This window comes from Aethalodelphis obliquidens, unplaced genomic scaffold (assembly GCF_003676395.1).
Source record: "Aethalodelphis obliquidens isolate GAN/ISIS:26980383/991018 unplaced genomic scaffold, ASM367639v1 scaffold12, whole genome shotgun sequence".
NCBI classification, from domain to species: Eukaryota; Metazoa; Chordata; class Mammalia; order Artiodactyla; family Delphinidae; genus Aethalodelphis; species Aethalodelphis obliquidens.
In genome coordinates, this window is record NW_020837956.1 from 36,677,555 (window position 1) to 36,694,769 (window position 17,215).

Genomic DNA, 17,215 nt, shown 5'->3' on the forward strand with positions numbered 1-17,215 from the left:
CAGCCACCCAATGGCGTTTCTGAAATGGACACGTTACCACGTGTGGTGGCTTCCAGGGTGGCTCATGTAAGCCAGACTCTGAAGGCCAGAAACCACCTGGGAACCTTTGGGCCCCAGAGACTGAACATCCTCACTGCTAGCAGCCAGGAAGCCTTTCGCAATACTTCTGTCAACTTCAACATCTTTGCACTCTTCCCTGGGAGACACTGCAAATGATGAGAAGACATTTCTGGGGTCTCTCACCATGTAAACTGGGTGACCCCAAAGAGGGAGTTTCTTTTCCCTGCACGTGGAACTGAGAGTGAATCACAGGAAGAAACATTATGTGCCTCAACACAAGGCTTTGAGATGAAAACACACACGTGAGATCCTGCTGTCTCGTAATTTCATCCCGTTCAGTTTGACAAATATTTATCACTGCCTCTGCACAGAGCTGTGCAAAATACCAGTGGGAACCACCCCAGGGAGCCTCTAGATGCTTTTGCGTCCCATCATCACCTAATCTTAGGTGCTTGTGATGGTTCCGACTTTTCAGAATGAGAAAATGAAAGTTGGACAAGAGAAAACGACTTGTCCAAGATAACACCATTCATAAAATGGTTAATCCAGAATTTTAACCCATTTCTATGTGTCTCCAAAGCCTGAGAATGAGTGAAAAGGAGAGGGTAGTTTTCTATAGATATAGAAAAAACACTAGAAGGAAACACGGAAATGTGAGCAATGCTTCTTGCTGGTAGTAGGGCTACAATCATTTTTTGTGTATCCTTGTGCTTTTCCATCTTCCAATTTTTCTCTGTCCTTGGACCTGAGGTGCAGAGGATGGCACTAAACGTACTCCTCAGTCCCTCTCTAGCTTTATTTATTTATTTATAATTTTATTTATTTTTGGCTGCGTTGGGTCTTTGTTGCTGCACGCAGGCTTCCTCTAGTTGCGGCGAAGGGGGGCTACTCTTCGTTGCGGTGCTCGGGCTTCTCATTTTGGTGGCTTATCTTGTTGTGGAGCACGGGCTCTAGGCACGCGGGCTTCAGTAGTTGCAGCACTTGGGCTCGGTAGTTGTGGAACACAGGCCCTAGAGCACAGGCTCTAGGCATGCAGGGTTCAGTAGTTGTGGCACGTGGGCTCGGTAGTTGTGGCTTGCAGGGCTCAGTAGTTGTGGCACATGGGCTCAGTAGTTGTGGTGCACAGGCTTAGTTGCTCCGCGGCATGTGGGATCTCCCAGGCCAGGGCTCGAACCCATGTCCCCTGCACTGGCAGGCAGACTCCTAAGCGCCACCAGGAAAGCCCTGCAGGTTTATTTAAATGATGAACCAATTCCCTTTATCCCCAGACCCTACTCCCGCTCCTCCAGACAACAACTCCTCTACGTGTTAGATGTGTATTGCTTTGTTAGTACTCTTGTAAAATGTGTTTTGTTTTGTGTATTATATATTTAATTTACCTAAGAGAAAATCTCATTTTGTTTATCACTTTTAAAAATACTCAGTACTCAAGAAAACAATTTTTTATTCCAGAAAATGTCCAGCTTTTAACAGTCGAGAGGATAATATAGCACCTTGTTTAGCCATCACCCAGCTTTGGCTATCGCCAGTGCGTGGCCAGTCTTATTTATCTATACCTCCTCCCATTTCTTAACTCTTCGGATTATTTCAAATCGAATCCCCCACATATTATTTCACCTGCAAATATTTTAGTCTATATATTTAAAAGATAAACGCTCTTTAGAAAATATAAAACTATTATCGCACATGAACAGAATTAAAAATAGCTCCTTAATATTATTAAAAACTTAGTCAGTATTCATAGTTTTTGTCTTAAAATTTTGGGGGGGTTAAAATTTGTTTGTTTGAATTGAGATCAATGAGGTCCATACATTGTGATTGTTTGCTATGATTCTTCAATCTCTTCTAATCTAGAGGGGTTTCCTCTATTTTATTTTCCTTGCAATTTTTTGCAAGGAAACAATCTTGTCAAATTTCCTGCACTGTGGGTTTTGCTGATTACATCCTTCTGGTGTTGGTTAACATGGTCCTCTGTCCCTGGTATTTCCTGTAAATTACTAGCTACATCTAACAGACTCCAGTTGTTTTGTGGGGTTTTTTGTTTATTTTGTCTGGACAACTTCCTCGGTGGTACCATCAGGAGGTGTGTTTGTCTGGTTCTGTCTCTTTGGTGGTGTCAGCCATTGGAGATCATTGCCCAGATCCATAATTCATTAGGGGTTGCAAACTGGTGCTTGTATTAGTCTGCCTGGGCTGCCATAAAAGATTAACACAGACTGGGGGCCTTATACCACAGAAGGTTATTTCCTCACAGTCCGGAAGTCCAAGATCAAGGTGCCAGCAGGGTTGGTTTCTGGTGAGACCTCTCTATGTGGTTGCAGATGGCTGTCTTCATGCCATGTTCTCACATGGCCTTTCCTCTGTGAGCCTGATGAAAAAGAGATCTCTGGCATCCCTTCCTCTTCATATAAGGACACCAGTCTATTGAATTAGAGCCCCACCCTTATGACCTCATCTAACCTTAATTACCTCCTTAAAGGCCCCATCTCTAAATACTGTCACACTGGAAGTTAGGGCTTCAATGTATGAATTTCAGGAGGACAAAATTCAGTCCATAACAGTGATATTTTAATTTCTATCATTCTTTCTTTGTGTATTTGTTGGAATATATATATAAAGAGAAATGTTCCTTCATCACCTATTTGGTTTAACTCTGAAGTACAGTTCATTTCAGAAAAGCACGATAATTACTTGATTCCTTCCCCTTATTTATCTGCTTTCAAAATAATGAAGCAGTTTCCTAGTATTGTCTAAAAGCAGTCAATCCTTTTTTGTTTGCTTGTTTTTTGGCATCATTATGAACTCATGAATATAAACACGTTCAATTGGTTTCCACTGTGGTTATTATCATTATTGGTGCTTAAAGCATCCCATCTTTGGCCAGTGGGAGCGTCTTCAGGTTGGACACTGAGTTCTTTTAACATGACTTTAGTGTCCTCATCTGGTTCCTTGAGAATCTGGTCTGACCTATTTAGACCTGGAATCAATCAGTCATGATGTTCCCCAGAGATGCCTCCACAAAGAAAGTCCCTGTGGTGGGATAGGGAAGGGGGGGGGGGGGGGGGGGGGGGGGGAGGAGGGAGATGCAAGAGGGAAGAGATATGGGAACATGTATATGTATAACTGATTCACTTTGTTATAAAGCAGAAACTAACACACCATTGTAAAGCAGTTATACTCCAATAAAGATGTAAAAAAAAAATAAATTTTAAAAAATTAAAAAAAAAAAGAAAGTCCCTGTGGGTGTCCAGGGGTGGAATTGCTGAGTCATGTATTAGATTAGATTAAATTAGATTAACCTAATTGGTTAATTGCTGGACTAGTTCCCGCTCCCACTGCACACTTCGAGGGTCCTCTCCCTGCTTCCTGCCTCTCCCCTCCCTGGCTCTTGGCTCATTGAGCCCTTTGCTGTGGGAACCCAGCCTTTTGTTATTCTGGTTTCCTTTTCTGTTATTCTGGTTTCCTTTCCTAAACTCCTTATTGATGAGTTTAACAGCATATGTTTGCTTGCCTTTCAGATATCTCTTGTGTAAAATGTCAGTGGATCTTTGGGATAGGTTATGTTGTGTTAGGTAAGGAACAGTTTTATTTTTCTCCTTAGAGTGAGCCAGTTTTCCCAATACCATTTACCTTTAAAAAAAAATCTATCTTTCCCCTATTGATTAGTGATGCCAAGTTATCTTATATTAAATTTGCAAATATGCATGAGTCTGTCTAAGTGCTCTGCTGTATTGCATTGGTCCATTGGTCTCTTTTAGGGCTATTTTTATTACAATGGCTTTGTAGTAGGTCTTAACTTCTGGTAGGGTAAATCCTCCCTCTTTGCTTTCCTTTTTTAAAGATGACTTACCTAGTCAAGGATCTTTTTTACTTCTATGTAAATTTTAGGGTAAATGTCTAAGCTCCTGTAAAAAAAAAAATCCCATTCTTTTAACCTGGAAATTTCTCCGCCTTTCTTTGTCTTTCATGACTGATGTATTTGAAGAATACAAACCCACTGTTTTGAGAACCTCCCTCAATTTGCATTTGTTGGATTGTTTCCTCAAGATTTGATTTGGATGTCTCAGTTTTGGCGGGACCCATGCGTAAGTGCCACTGTGTTCTTCTCAGCGGGTTACACCAGGAGGTACCTCATGTCAGAGTGTGTCATCGTTGTTGATGTTTACTTAACCACTGGTAAAGGCAGAGGCAGTGCGCTCTACCTTCTCCACTGTATTTCTCTACCATAAAGATATCCATCTTTTCTCTTTGTAATTACTAAATAATCTCTGGGGAGCCACTTTGAGACTGTAAATATCTGTTTACCCAACGATCTTTTACTCAATGGTTTGAATATTGTTTGAATCAGTTACTCAGTGATGGTTGCAGAAGGTTTGTTTTCTAACTCTCATCCCTTCCACATTTGTCATCTTTCTACTCTAAAGAAGAGCTTTCCCATCTCCCCCAGTTTATTTGTATGTTGGTTTCATTTTTAGGATCACTGTGGACTCATGCATTCTTTTTGATTCAATATGTTATAATCCATTATTGTCATCATTTTTTTTTTTTTTTGTGGTATGCGGGCCTCTCACTGTTGTGGCCTCTCCCGTTACGGAGCACAGGCTGCAGACACGCAGGCTCAGCAGCCATGGCTCACGGGCCCAGCCGCTCCGCGGCATGTGGGATCTTCCCGGACCGGGGCACGAACCCGTGTCCCCTGCATCAGCAGGCAGACTCTCAACCACTGCGCCACCAGGGAAGCCCGGATTTATCCACTCTTAAAAAGGGGGAACTGAGACACATACAGGGAGAACAGCACATGAAGACAAAGACAGAAATGAGGGCAATGCTTCTATAAGCCAAGGAATGCCAGAGTTGCTAGCAAACCACCAAAAGCTAGGGGAGAAGTCATCTCCCTCACAGCCTCAGAGGGCACCAACCTTGCTGACACCTTGATCTGGGACTTCCAGCCTCCAGAACTGGGAAACAAAACAGTTCTGTTGTTTTAAGCCACCCAGTTTGTGGTACTTTTTACAGCAGCCTTAGGAAACTAATACACTCACCTTTCTCTGTTCCTTACTTATGCCTCCTTTCTCCCACAATGAAAACTCTGGCTCCTAACAATATCTCATTTTCTCAGTCTTATGATACACAAAAATTGTCTCAGAATTGTTACACTCCTATCTCTACCAACCACAAAATTATTAAGTAAAGTTAAAGATTCTTTGCAGTTCTTTTTGTGTTTATACGAAGGGTATAAAGTCAAAGTACTGCATTCAAAGCTACTTGGATTAGTTCTTTTTTTCCCTTCTTTTTCTTATGCGGTTATGTTATCGATTTGATATATAGTTCAGTTTATTTGTTTTGGTTTTATTCAGTTTTAGGGGTGGTGAGCTCCCCATCCATACTGATGGAATTTTATTTACTCAACATATGACACATTAACAAAGTTCCAAAAGTTTGTCAAAACTATGCAGAAAAAGTATATTCAGAGAAATATCATTCTCTTTCCTTTCCCTTTCACTCCATTCCTCCCCACCCCTGTGGGTAATTAAATGTGGTTTCATTCGTTTCTAGTTTACCCTTCTTGTGATTTGGCAAAAATAAGCAGATTTGTATGTATTTTCTTATTTCTCTTTGTACACAAAAGATAACATACAATGTATCACTCTATTTTTCTACTTAACAGTATATTCTGGGAAGCATGTTCCATAAGAACTTTTAGAACTCTTTCTCATTCCTTTTTTACAGCTGCCTAGTGGTGCATTTTGTGGGTGTACCATGTTTAATTCATGCTCTCTCTGATTATGGGTATCGAGGCAGTTTCCACTATTTTGCTATTACGTATAATGTTGCAGTGAAGAACCATGCACATAAGTATTTTCATAAAGTTGGAAATAAATCTTCACGATAAATTCCTGGAAACGGGGTTGCTGGGGCAAGGGTTAAATACACGTCTAGTTTCATTCGGTATTGTCACATCATCCCCATAGGGCTTTACCCCTCTGATTTCCACCAGCAATGCCAGAGAACGCCAATTTCTCCACAGCCTCTCCATGTGGTGTGTTGTCAAGCTTTTGAATTTTTGCCGACCTGATGGGTGAAAATGGCATTTCAGTATAGTTACAATTTGTATTTCTCTTATTATGAGTGAAGTTGAATATGTTTTTACTATGTTTAAGGGCCATTTATTTCATTTTTAGTGAATTGTATATCCATGTTTTTTGTCCAGTTTTCTGTTGGAACTTTGGTCTTTTCCCTCACATTTTAAAGAGTTCTTTAAATATTAATCATATTCGTGTTTTATCTTTGAGATATATATATATGATATATATATATGTATATATACATACATATATATATACATATATACATATCATATATATATGATACATACATATATACATATATGTATATACATATATACATATATGATACATACATATATACATATCATATATATATGATATATATATATATGTGATATATGTATCACAAGTACTTTCCTTCAGTATGTCATTTTGACTTTGCTTATAGTGCTTTTTGCCATGTAAAAGTGTCTTTTCTTTCTTTTTTTAAAAAACTTTCCTTGGATTTATCCATTTATTAAACTTGGATTTATCCATTTTTTAATTGAAGTATAGTTGATTTACAATGTTGTGTTAGTTTCTGGTGGATTTATCCACTTTTAAAACTGCATCTGGATCACGTTTGAAATGTTAATGGCTAAACAGTAATAGCATCCCTGTTAAATCCTAAGCAATCAGAACACTTGCTTCTCTAGATTTTGCCAAATGCCAATCATACTGGGCTGAGCTAATCTACCCCTCTTTCTGAAACTATTATGGCAAATAATTAAAATAAGACTTCCTCTTATTTTCTTTAACTTATTTATTTGGCTGCGCCGGGTCTTAGTTGCGGCACGCAGGGTCTTCGTTTTGGCGTGTGGAATCCTTTAGTTGCGGCATGCATGTGGGACTAGTTCCCTGACCAGGGATTGAACCCGGGGCCCCCTGCATTGGGAAAGTGGAGTCTTAACCACTGGACCACCAGAGAAGTCCCAGGACTTCCTCTTACTTCATCTTGCTGGGCCGCAAATTGTCCCTTGCTCCGAGTTCAAACTGTAACCACCTTCTAGCTACAGTAAGGGGGGCCTGGGGCAGAGCCAGACGCTAACGGTGGACCAGCTGGTCGATGTATTGTTACTGTGAATTAAGCAGGAGACGGCCTTGGGAACCAGAGAAGAGTCCTAGGGTCCAAGGGAGCTGATTTTACTGGTTATGACGGGGACCTATTTCTCTCATATGATTTGAGGCACTTCAGAAGGCTCCTACCTTCCATATTTGGTCATCTCCAAATACGGGCCTGCCATTCTGCCTGAAATTTCACTACGGGTCCCCCCTTTGGGCTAAGACATTGAAACAGAAGGATTATGTGCGTATACATACCTGCTAGTCCAGAGGCACAGAGTGGTCGTGAGCTTATCCGCTCCTTCTTAGCAGAGCTTGGAAAGAATGGGACATAGGAAGGTCATGCTTTGATAGGAAGACTGAGCCTGGGACCAAGGGTGGCAGAGGGCATTGAGGTGGGAGGACGTGCCCTCGTGTGACCATGTAGAGAAGGATGTGGAGCTGAGGGTGCAGACACGGGGCAGAAGTGTCAGGACAAGGGGTACCATCTCTGGGAAGGGTCCATCTCTGCTCCACTTCCTTGCCCAGGTCCCCAATGCAGGATGTAGCTTATTCCCTAGTGACCCTGCCTACTCCCCTCACATGCAGCCAGAGTGGGCTAGAGCCTTCCAGAGGCTCCCTGTCACCTTCTGAGTCCTAAACAAACTCCTTACCCTGGCATTCAAGGCCCATCTCTCCAGGTTCCTGTCCCTCCAACTTTGCCCACAGACCCTATGAGTCTTCTCTGAACAAAAACATTGGAATGTGCAAGGTGACAAGGACAGAGTATTCATGACAGCTGGGGAACTGTGATGTAAAACTAGGACGTTGCTTGTAAATCTGGGTTCAGGTGCAGCCACGGTGGGAACTGTCTCAAGCACACTTTCAGACCTCCAGGTCCTCCCTCCGTCTTGGGGGTCCTTTCCCCATCCCTGGCATCACCGAGGCCCCGCATTCTGAAAGGCTCCAGGATGCCCCTCTGGCAGAAGCTGTCTCTGGTCCCCCGCAGCAAGTGCCCCAGCTGCCTTGCTGAGTTCAAGCTGTCTGAGCTCTTGGCCCCGAGGGAGGGGTGCAGGCGCCACCTTGTGGCCCCAAGCGTTTATGGCACTGAAAGCTGCCCCTGGACGGGAGAATTGCTGTGGATCCCAAAGCTTGAGGGCCCAAGACCGTGGGTGGGAAGACCGCATGCTCCCAGCCTGCCTGTCCTGACACCCCAACCCCGCTAAGACGGGTCACCGGGGTGCCCCGGGCCTCCTGACAGGGAAGTTGCTTTTAGCGCTTGGAAGGGGAAGCGGTGGTCTCATTCCTACAGGTCCTTACGTTTCTCCATCCCCGCCCCCCAGGTCTCACCAGCTCTGAGGCTGCCAAGTGGGGCTGCAGCAGGATGCTGCCTTGTTGGGGTGCCGTGCGGCGTAGGAGCTGAGGATGAGCTTGGTGTGCAGAGAGGCCCGGGCTGAACAGCCCGCCGTCACAGGCACACCACTTGATCTCTCGGGGCCTCCAATTTCCTCTTCGTAAAGAGGGTAACGATTTACAGCACGGACGTTCCTGAGCGTTGGAGATATGGACGTAGACTCTGGGCACTTAATAGGTGCTAAAAATGGCAGCTTGTGAACTTGAGTGGCGGCCGGCACCTTCTCCAGGAACGCACTCCCTGCCCTGTCTGGGGGACGTCTCCCCTCAGTGGCCCCTGGGTGCCCTCATCGCTACCCTCAAGCCCCTGTTGGGCATCACTTACTTGCTGGCATGCCCACCAGCTGGGAGATGGTGCATGGCAGGCAGGTGCAAGATCGTCTGCCACAGTGCCAGACACCCGGTACGTGCTCAGATGGACACATGGGTCAGATGTGACTCCTGACGTGGGGGCGGTGAGACCAGCGTAAAATGGATGAGAAGGTCGCCCTCAGGTCTTCTAAGAGATGGTCAGTGAATGAAGAAGTTGGGGGGAAAGCACTCCCTGAGTTTCTCTCAGGAGGACTTGAGTGCCAAGATGCCAACCAGGCGACCAGAGCTCTGCCCCACCCAGTCAGAGCAGCGGGGCGCCCACTCCATCGCGGGAAGGGAGCTAGAGAAGACGGAGCTGCCCCCGCGGCGCCCACGGGCTGCGTGAGGTGAGGCCTGACGGGACGAGCATGTGGGTCTGCGCTGGCTCCAGGAGAGAGGAGCCTCGAGCTGGGGCTCTTTTCCAGAGCTTTCTGGAAAAGGGGACTGCACTCCCTTCCTGTGCAGAGCCTTCTGAGTCCACAGGATAGAGGAGAGACCGTGGGGTGGAGGGCGGACACCGGCTGGGCTGCAGGGCTCTCGGGCCTCAGGTCACCGAGCAGGTTGACCTCTGGGGGAGCTGGGCGGGCTGAGCCGGCTGGGCCTCCTAGCAGGAGCACCGAGCTGGATGAGGCCGCAGCCCCACCTTCTGCATGGTGCCTTTGCCACGGTGCCCAGACGTTCCCGGGGCCAAGCAGGCTGTGGGGCTGGGACTCCGGATGCATTCTCGGGGCAGCTGGAGAGCCACACTCGGCTGGCCTCCCTGTGGATGCTGCCCGGCCATACAGCCCTCTCCGGCCAGCCGCCTGGTCCCGGGAGGAGATGAGGGCAAAGCTCTAGCAGGCAGCTCAGATACCCCTGTCCTGACCCCCAAATGTGCTGGACCGTTCCCAGAACTCTCCACAGAGCGAAGGGGAGGCCTCGGTTAGCCAGGAAGGAAATCGCCTTCCCTTCCTTCCTCCTGCTTTGATTCACCTAAACAAATACTTACCATCACCTGCTCTGCGCTGGGCCCTGTGCTGCCCCGAGGGCTCCCGTGATGGCAGAGTGCAGACGGGCGGGCAGGTCCTGCAGTGAAGCCCCCTCCTGGCTTGGTCTGAGCCCACTTTCTCCAGGAAACCTGCCCGTGCACCCGTGCGAGGTCGGTTGGTTTGAGAGCAGGAAGGCACCTCGGGCTGGGGTAGAATCTCACTGCCGCCTCCCAGGGCCGGGGGGCATAAGAGGCTTCTCTGGGGTCTGGTCTCTCGACCCTCACTGGCTTCAGTCCTTGGGTCCGAGGCGGGCGGAGGGAGCTGCGAGTCTGGTCAGCACCTTCTCTGAGCTCTCAGGCTGTGTGATCCCTGTGGCCTCGCTGGCTGGCGCCCCGGGGCATGGCCTGAGCTGCGTCCCTCCTCCTGGGCTAATCGGGCCTGCCACCCGGAGGCCCAGCTCCCCTCAGACAGTGGCCAGGATGTGGATAGCGCTGGTACAGTTACCCACACGTAATAGCAGGACAGTAGCAGTGGGCATTAATCACGACACAGGCGACATCTGCCAGGAATGGGCTGGACCCACGTGAGATGGAAACTGAGCCTCCGAGTGGCGAAGTGACTTGCGCATGGCTGCACAGCTGATGGGGCAGGGCCTGGTGTGCTCACAGGTCTGCCAGCCTTAGGGCTTCCCACACTTTTCTCAGTCAGGGAGTGTGTCAGTTTCCTAGAGCTGCTGTAATGCAGGGCTTGAAACAACAGAAGTTTATTCCCTCCCAGCTCTGGGGGCCGCAAGTCCGAGATCGAGAGTACCAGGGCTGTGCTTCCTCTGAGACTTTTCCAGCTTCCGGTGTGGCCGACGCTTGGTGCTCCTTGGCTTGCCCTGTGTCACCTCAGTCTCTGCCTCCGTCACCTCTCCCTCTGTGTCTCCATCTTCACGTGGCATCTCCTCTTCCTAGAAGGACATCAGTCATACTGGATTAGGGCCCACCCCCATGACCTCACCTGCAAAGACCCTCTTCCAAATAAGGTCACATTCGCAGGTACGAGGGGTTTTGGACAAGAACATATCTTTGGGGGGAAGGGGGACAACTCAACCCACAATCGAAAAGAAACAGATCAGGGGCAGAGCCTGAAGCCGTGAGTTCCCGGTTTGAAATTTCTTTAGAGTCTCAAGTTTCATCTTAAAAATTCTTGCATTTCATACATTATTCTCTATTTTAAATTCATGTTTGTTTTCATAGGAAATATTATTTCTCCAAAGCTCTGACACTTTGGTGAGGAGGAACATGTATATCCTATGGCTTCATGAGCCTTCAGGACATTTCTAAATTTCCTCAAGGGAATTTATATCCCAGTTGGAAAAGTATCAACCAGCAGAAATTCATTTAATTCCCTTAAAAACCCAGAGAGGCAGATATATTTAAACAAAGAGGAAACTGAGGCTCCTAGAGGTTCATGATCTGCTAAAATCACACCGTAATGGAATTCGGTTCTTCTGGCTCCTTGATCGGCTCTTCTGCTGTAAGCGTGTGACCCGGGGGTGGGGGGCGGAATAGGCGTGTGCCCTTCCCCACACGCCCACATGTGCAGGGAGGGATTTTTGTACCTGTTGTGAAGTTCAGTTACATGAATTCTGGGACATAAACATAGTTTGCTACATAAAACCATAAATTTTTCAGTAAGATAGAAAAGAAAATCTACCCACACTGCATTCAAATGTTACATTTGCAAATACTCATGTTAGAAACGCCCTTCAGTGTTTGCTTGTGAGAAGGCGGTGCTCTTCATCAGCTCTGCTCGTTATTTGGTGGTTATTTAGGAGGTAGTTAGTGGACTCTGCATGGAGAGAGTTGTTTCCAGCAGCTGCTGTGAGCGGCTCTGAGTGAAAGTACTCGTGTTAAGTGGGTGCCCACCCGGCTTCACCCAGCCCCGCCCGTTCACCCGGTCACCCACCCTCCCTCCACGCAGCAAACCTCTGCTGGGTATCACTGGGTGACACACGCCTCTGCCCGCAAGGAGCTCGTGCGCTGGAGCACAGGGGCCCCTGACACGAGACTTCCTCGTACCCGGGAAGGAGCAAGGGGGAGCCTCGGGGACTGGGAGAACAGCCCCGTCTGCGTGCCAGGCAGGCCGAGTGTGCATGTGCGTGTGCACGTGCATGCGAGTAGGCAGGTGGCAGCCCCAGAGCTGCCCATCGGCTCGGTCTCACCTGGCATCCATGGCCCCGCCCTGAATCCACCTCCTCGCCTCCGGGGGTGGGTGAAGCCAGGACACCCGTTGCAGACGTGAGCACCTGCCCAAGCCAGCCCCGGACGCCAGGCTGGGACCCCTGACACCCCTGCCCTGCCCAGGCATTGGGCAGCCTGGTCCTGGCCCCCCCTCCCCTGTTTGCTCCCAGAGGCCGTGGCCCTGGTCTGGGGCTGTGTGAGCATCTCCTTGTTTTCACCCACAGATCCCAAGGGTTCTCAGGAGGATCTGCTGGAGGAAGGAGATAATTTAGGCGACACCCATGCAGGGTGAGTCTGAGGTCTGCTTGGGAGGCTTTCGGGTCTTAGTCCTGCCACCCCGTTGGCTGAGGGAACACCAGCTACTACTTCTGAGTGTCATGGCGCAGAGCGCCGTGCTGCCTCCCCAGGGACACTGTTGTAATCCTCTCTACCGGGATTGCTTGTTTCCCTCCCCAGAGAGGTTAGGTGACTTGCCCAGTGTCTTCCAGCCAGGAAGCGGTGGAGCAGTACTGCCTGCCGTACCCTGTGGCGTCTCGGTGTTTCCGGCCCCTTGGTCCTGGCCTGGGGGAGGATCCCGGGACGCAGAGCAGACGTTTCTCATGGAACCAGCCAGCGCTGCGTGTCAGTGAGAGAAACTGGATGGGCCACAGTGCCCACATCTCCCAGCTGCCTTGTCTGGGTGCCTGAAACTTCTCCACTTTAGCACCTTTCCTCTGTGTGGAGTTAACCGTGTCAGCATCCTTGGGGAAGCAACCCTCGCCGCCACCAGCACCGGTACAAACAAAACCTGGCGTAGATGTCCAGGCTGGTCCTGGGTGGGAACGGCATCCCGGGTCCAGGGTCTCTCTGAGTCCTCATCTCTATTGTGAGTCTGAGGTTCCAGGGTAGGAAACTGAGGCCCAGAGGGGCTCCCAGAGTTGCCCCAGGTCACCCCACAAGTAAAGAATTGATGTTCAACTCTTTAACGTGCGGTGATGACAAGGACATTTGTAAGCGTCTGAAATTGATATGCCCCTGGCACACCAGCGCCGAGGCTGATCGTCTGGGAACAAATGCTAGTGAGATGCCACCTGCAGGCTGGTAGCAACTCTTTATGGCAAGAGGAATACAGCAGTAATAATACTCACTGCCGCCTTCAAGGGCCCTCTCGGCACAGTGGTGATCCCAAGCGCTTAGCGCATAGAGATTATGTTTGATCTTCAAACAACCCTGCAGACAGGCATTCTCATTTCCCAGTTGAGGATGTGATGACGGCAGAGAAGTTATTGATCTGACCGAGACCATCCATTGGTGTGGGGAGGATCTGGTCCTGACCCCAGAGCTTTTCAGTTGCACCCACTTGTTTTCTAGAAGTTTCGCTACATGATGAGGAACGTCCTTTGCAAACATGACTATTTGTATCTGCCCTTATACCAGATGCTAGGCTGAACCAAGGGAAGAGGTTTTGTCCACACCAGGTGAGTGTGGGGTGCTGCAGGGGGCAGCAGTCGGGTGCCCGGCCGGGAACGGATGTGGGTCCTCCCGCCTCCCGATATGGTCCTACCTCTCCCTCAGGCTTGCCACTCAGCAGGCCAGTCCTTCCACCAAAAACCCCGACGGGGGCTGCGCCAGGCTTTGTGAATGAGGAGGGAGGGGGATCGACAGAGTCTCGGGGGCAGATGGACAAGGAGAGGCCCAGGCAGTGGGCCTCTGGGGTGGAGGGTGGCAGTGAGGAGGCATGCCCTCTGGGTAAGGTGAGTGTACCTCAGGCCAGTCTGGGCAATGCCCGGAGCCTGGGGGGCACTGGGGTCAAAGGCTCCCAGAGGAGCAGGGAAACTGAGGCCCCAAATGTGTCTTCAAACTTCTGTGGGCCCATCCGCTCAGCAGCTCCTCCTAGAACAGCTGCGTGCGCAAGCACGGTGGCCCCCGGGCTCTGTGAGCCTCTCGCGGGGGAGCCGGGCTGGGGTGAAGGGCACGGAGCAGGGTGTCCACTGGGGCTTTACAGGAGGCGGCACCAAGCTGCACGCACGGGGGGAGAGCAAAGAGATGGTCTTGTGGAGAAGAGAAGCCGTAGAAAGAAGAGCTCCAGCACCGAAAGGGGTGGGGAGGGGCTGCAGCACTGGAGCAGGGCTGGCGCACATCATCGTGTTGCTGGGCTCCTAGCTGCAGTCAGAAGCAACCCAAGTTTTAAAGAGAGAGTGAACCTCTGAGAAGAGAAGGTGACGTGTGTAAAGAGATAAGGACGCGGGGTCAGAGGCAGGACTGGCGTTGGGGCTTGGAGCCAAGGTTCTGACTCAAGCAGAGACAGGGCTTCAGTAAGAAGTCAGGGTGGAGGGCGGAGGCTCCAGGGGACTGCCAGGCCCGCTTGCGAAGTGGCTGTGCAGGCTGGACAGGGCAGGGCACACGTAAGCTGGGGCTTTGACTACAGCAGGGTGACCGGGCAGGGCTGGCCTCAGAGGGTCAGGAGGCCCGGAAGTAGATGGTAAGCAGCAGAGCTCCAAGGGCCCCGGAGCGGAAGGCAGGGCGTCAGAGAAGACCGGAGAAATGGGCTGGTGAGGCTGGTGGGCATGGCAGGCAGCGTCCAGGCACCAGGGCAGGGCAAGTGGCACCTCCCACTGTGGTCCGGGCTGAGGGTGGGCCCCGGTCTGGACCAGAAGCTCTCTGTCCGTGGCCCCCGGGTCAGGATGGGCCGCAGCACCATGGCCTGGGGGGGAGGCTAGGCAAGGGCCCTGGGTTAGGGTGGAGAGGCTAGTGGGCCCAGAGTCACAGAATGGAGAGAAAACGAGACAGACCCTCCAAGGGCTGGCGAGAGTATCACTCTGGAGGAAGCCGCCCAGTAGCAAGTGGATAAAAAACACATTCCTGGAGGAGCCCAGAGACAAGGGGACTCGGGGGAGGCTCCCAGAGGAGGGCTGACTGAGTCAGAGAGCCATTAATCCTCATCTCTGCGGGTGCCACGTGGGGAGGGGCAGCCTGTGGTGAAGGAGCCTTCAGCCAACGCCATCGCAGGTGGGTCAGGGCGGGGCAGTGCCCAGCAGGCCCCTCCGTCCCAGAAGGGTTGCTGCAGGGCCTGGGCCTCCGAACCCTAAAGGATTTATTTACCCACCAGGCCTCTGGATGTCAGCGTTGCAGGCTCGGAACTGGATTTGCCAACTCGGCAAGATGGATCCATCTCTGGAGGAAGGGCTCACGTTGACCAAGCTCACGTGACTGATGGATAAAATGTCAATTTATCAATAATGAATGTCATACGGACCAACTTTTTTTTTTTGGCTGTGTTGGGTCTTCGTTGCTGCACACAGGCTTTTCTCTAGTTGCGGCGAAGGGGGGCTACTCTTCGTTGTGGTGCGTGGGCTTCTCATTGCAGTGGCTTCTCTTGTTGTGGAGCACGGGCTCTAGGCACGCGGGCTTCAGTAGTTGTGGCGCATGGGCTCAGTAGTTGTGGCTCTTGGGCCCTAGAGCATAGGCTCAGTAGTTGTGGCGCACAGGCTTAGTTGCTCTGTGGCATGTGGGATCTTCCTGGACCAGGGCTCGAACCCGTGTCCCCTGCATTGGCAGGCAGATTCTTAACCACTGCACCACCAGGGAAGTCCCTTGTTGAAGTCTTGAGGAGAATTCCTTCTTCTTGCATTTTAAGTTCTGGAGGCCAGAAGTCCGAGATCAAGGTGTCAGCAGGGTTGGTTCCCTGTGAGAGGTGTGAGGAAGGGCATGTTCCAGGCCTTTCTCCTTGGCTGGTAGATGCCACCTTCGTGCTCACATGGTGTTCTCACTATATGCAGGCCTGTATCCAAATTTACCCTTTTTATAAGAACACCAACCGTATTGGATTAGGAGCTCACCCTGCTCCAATATGACCTCATCTTAACTAATTACATCTGCCAGGACCCCATTTCTAACTAAGGTTGTTTTCCGAGGTCCTGGGGATTAGGACGTCAACATATGAATTTTAAGGAAACACAATTCAAACCATAACAGAGACTGAATTCAAAGGAGCGTAGAAAACCAGGTCTGGGCATAGCCAACAGCCATGGCGGTTCTAGAGGCTTCAGAGCAGGAGTTAAAAGATCTGATTTAGAGCCCACACAGTTGGGCCAAGCAGCTAGCTGCCCCTTAGCCTCTCGAGAGGACTGGCTCACCATGCCCAGGTGCTGTGTCTCTCTCTTCAGAATTCGAATCCCAGCAGGGAGCAGCTGGCTGGTCTAGTTGAGCCAAGAGCCTGACCCCTTAGCCTGCAAGGGAGTGGCAGGAGACAGTGGGGAGCTGAGGACAGGGCCGTCCGCGGTGGGCCCTCCAGACCGTGTCCCACGTGGAGGAGTCACTCCAGCGTGTACTGGGGGAGCGGCAGGGAAGAGGGAAGGGGCCTTCCAGGCCTGCCTCTTTTAAGAGGCTTTCACACCTCTGCTGTGATCTGTGTGCATTGATGTCACGGCCTAATTCTGAGAGAAGGTTCTCAGATGTGGACTCTGAAGCTCAGAGGTCTGGCCAGGACCCTGGAGACCCAGGTGACCCTGACTCCACCGGGGAGCCCTGGGCCAGCCCTCTTTCATGGGGAGCATTTGGGCCAGGTGAGCTCTAAACACCTTACAGCCCAAATGTCTGCATGGGTAGTGTGTGTGGAGCAGTTTCTACAGCCCCTGCATCCTCTCTTCCTCATCTCCTCCTAAGAAACTGAGGCAGCAGCCTCCCAGCATTGAGGAGGGAGCTGGGGCCATATTTCCAGGAGGGCTGGCCAGGGGAACGTGCCAGGCTATTTTTGCCAAAATCTCGGCTTCTGTACACTGGTGCCGAATAGAAATATGAAGACGGAATTTAGGAGGAAAGAGAAAGTGTAACTTTACTCTTTGCCAGGCAAAGAGGGAACACTGCAGCCTAGCGCCTCCGAAGACTGTGCCCCCCACCCTTCCAGAGGGTAGTGAGACGTTTTATAGCAATAGTTCAAAGAGGGCGTGATCAGCTCATGGACATTCTTCTGATTGGTTGGTGGGGAGGTAAGTGGGAGTCGGCATCGTCAACCTTCTGGTTCCAACCGGTCTGGGGTCCACATGCTTGTAGGCAGCATAACTTCTCC

At 50.1% G+C, this 17,215-nt stretch overlaps 1 long non-coding RNA gene across 1 annotated transcript in view; it reads left to right on the forward strand.

Annotated features, from left to right (window-relative positions):
- Window positions 1–15,496, forward strand: part of LOC113624081 (uncharacterized) — a 38,913-nt gene extending 23,417 nt beyond the window's left edge. The window contains exon 3 of the long non-coding RNA XR_003434205.1: window positions 8,552–15,496. This is a non-coding gene — a long non-coding RNA (uncharacterized LOC113624081). The remainder of the gene's footprint in view (window positions 1–8,551) is intronic.
- The last annotated feature ends 1,719 nt before the right edge of the window (window positions 15,497–17,215 follow it).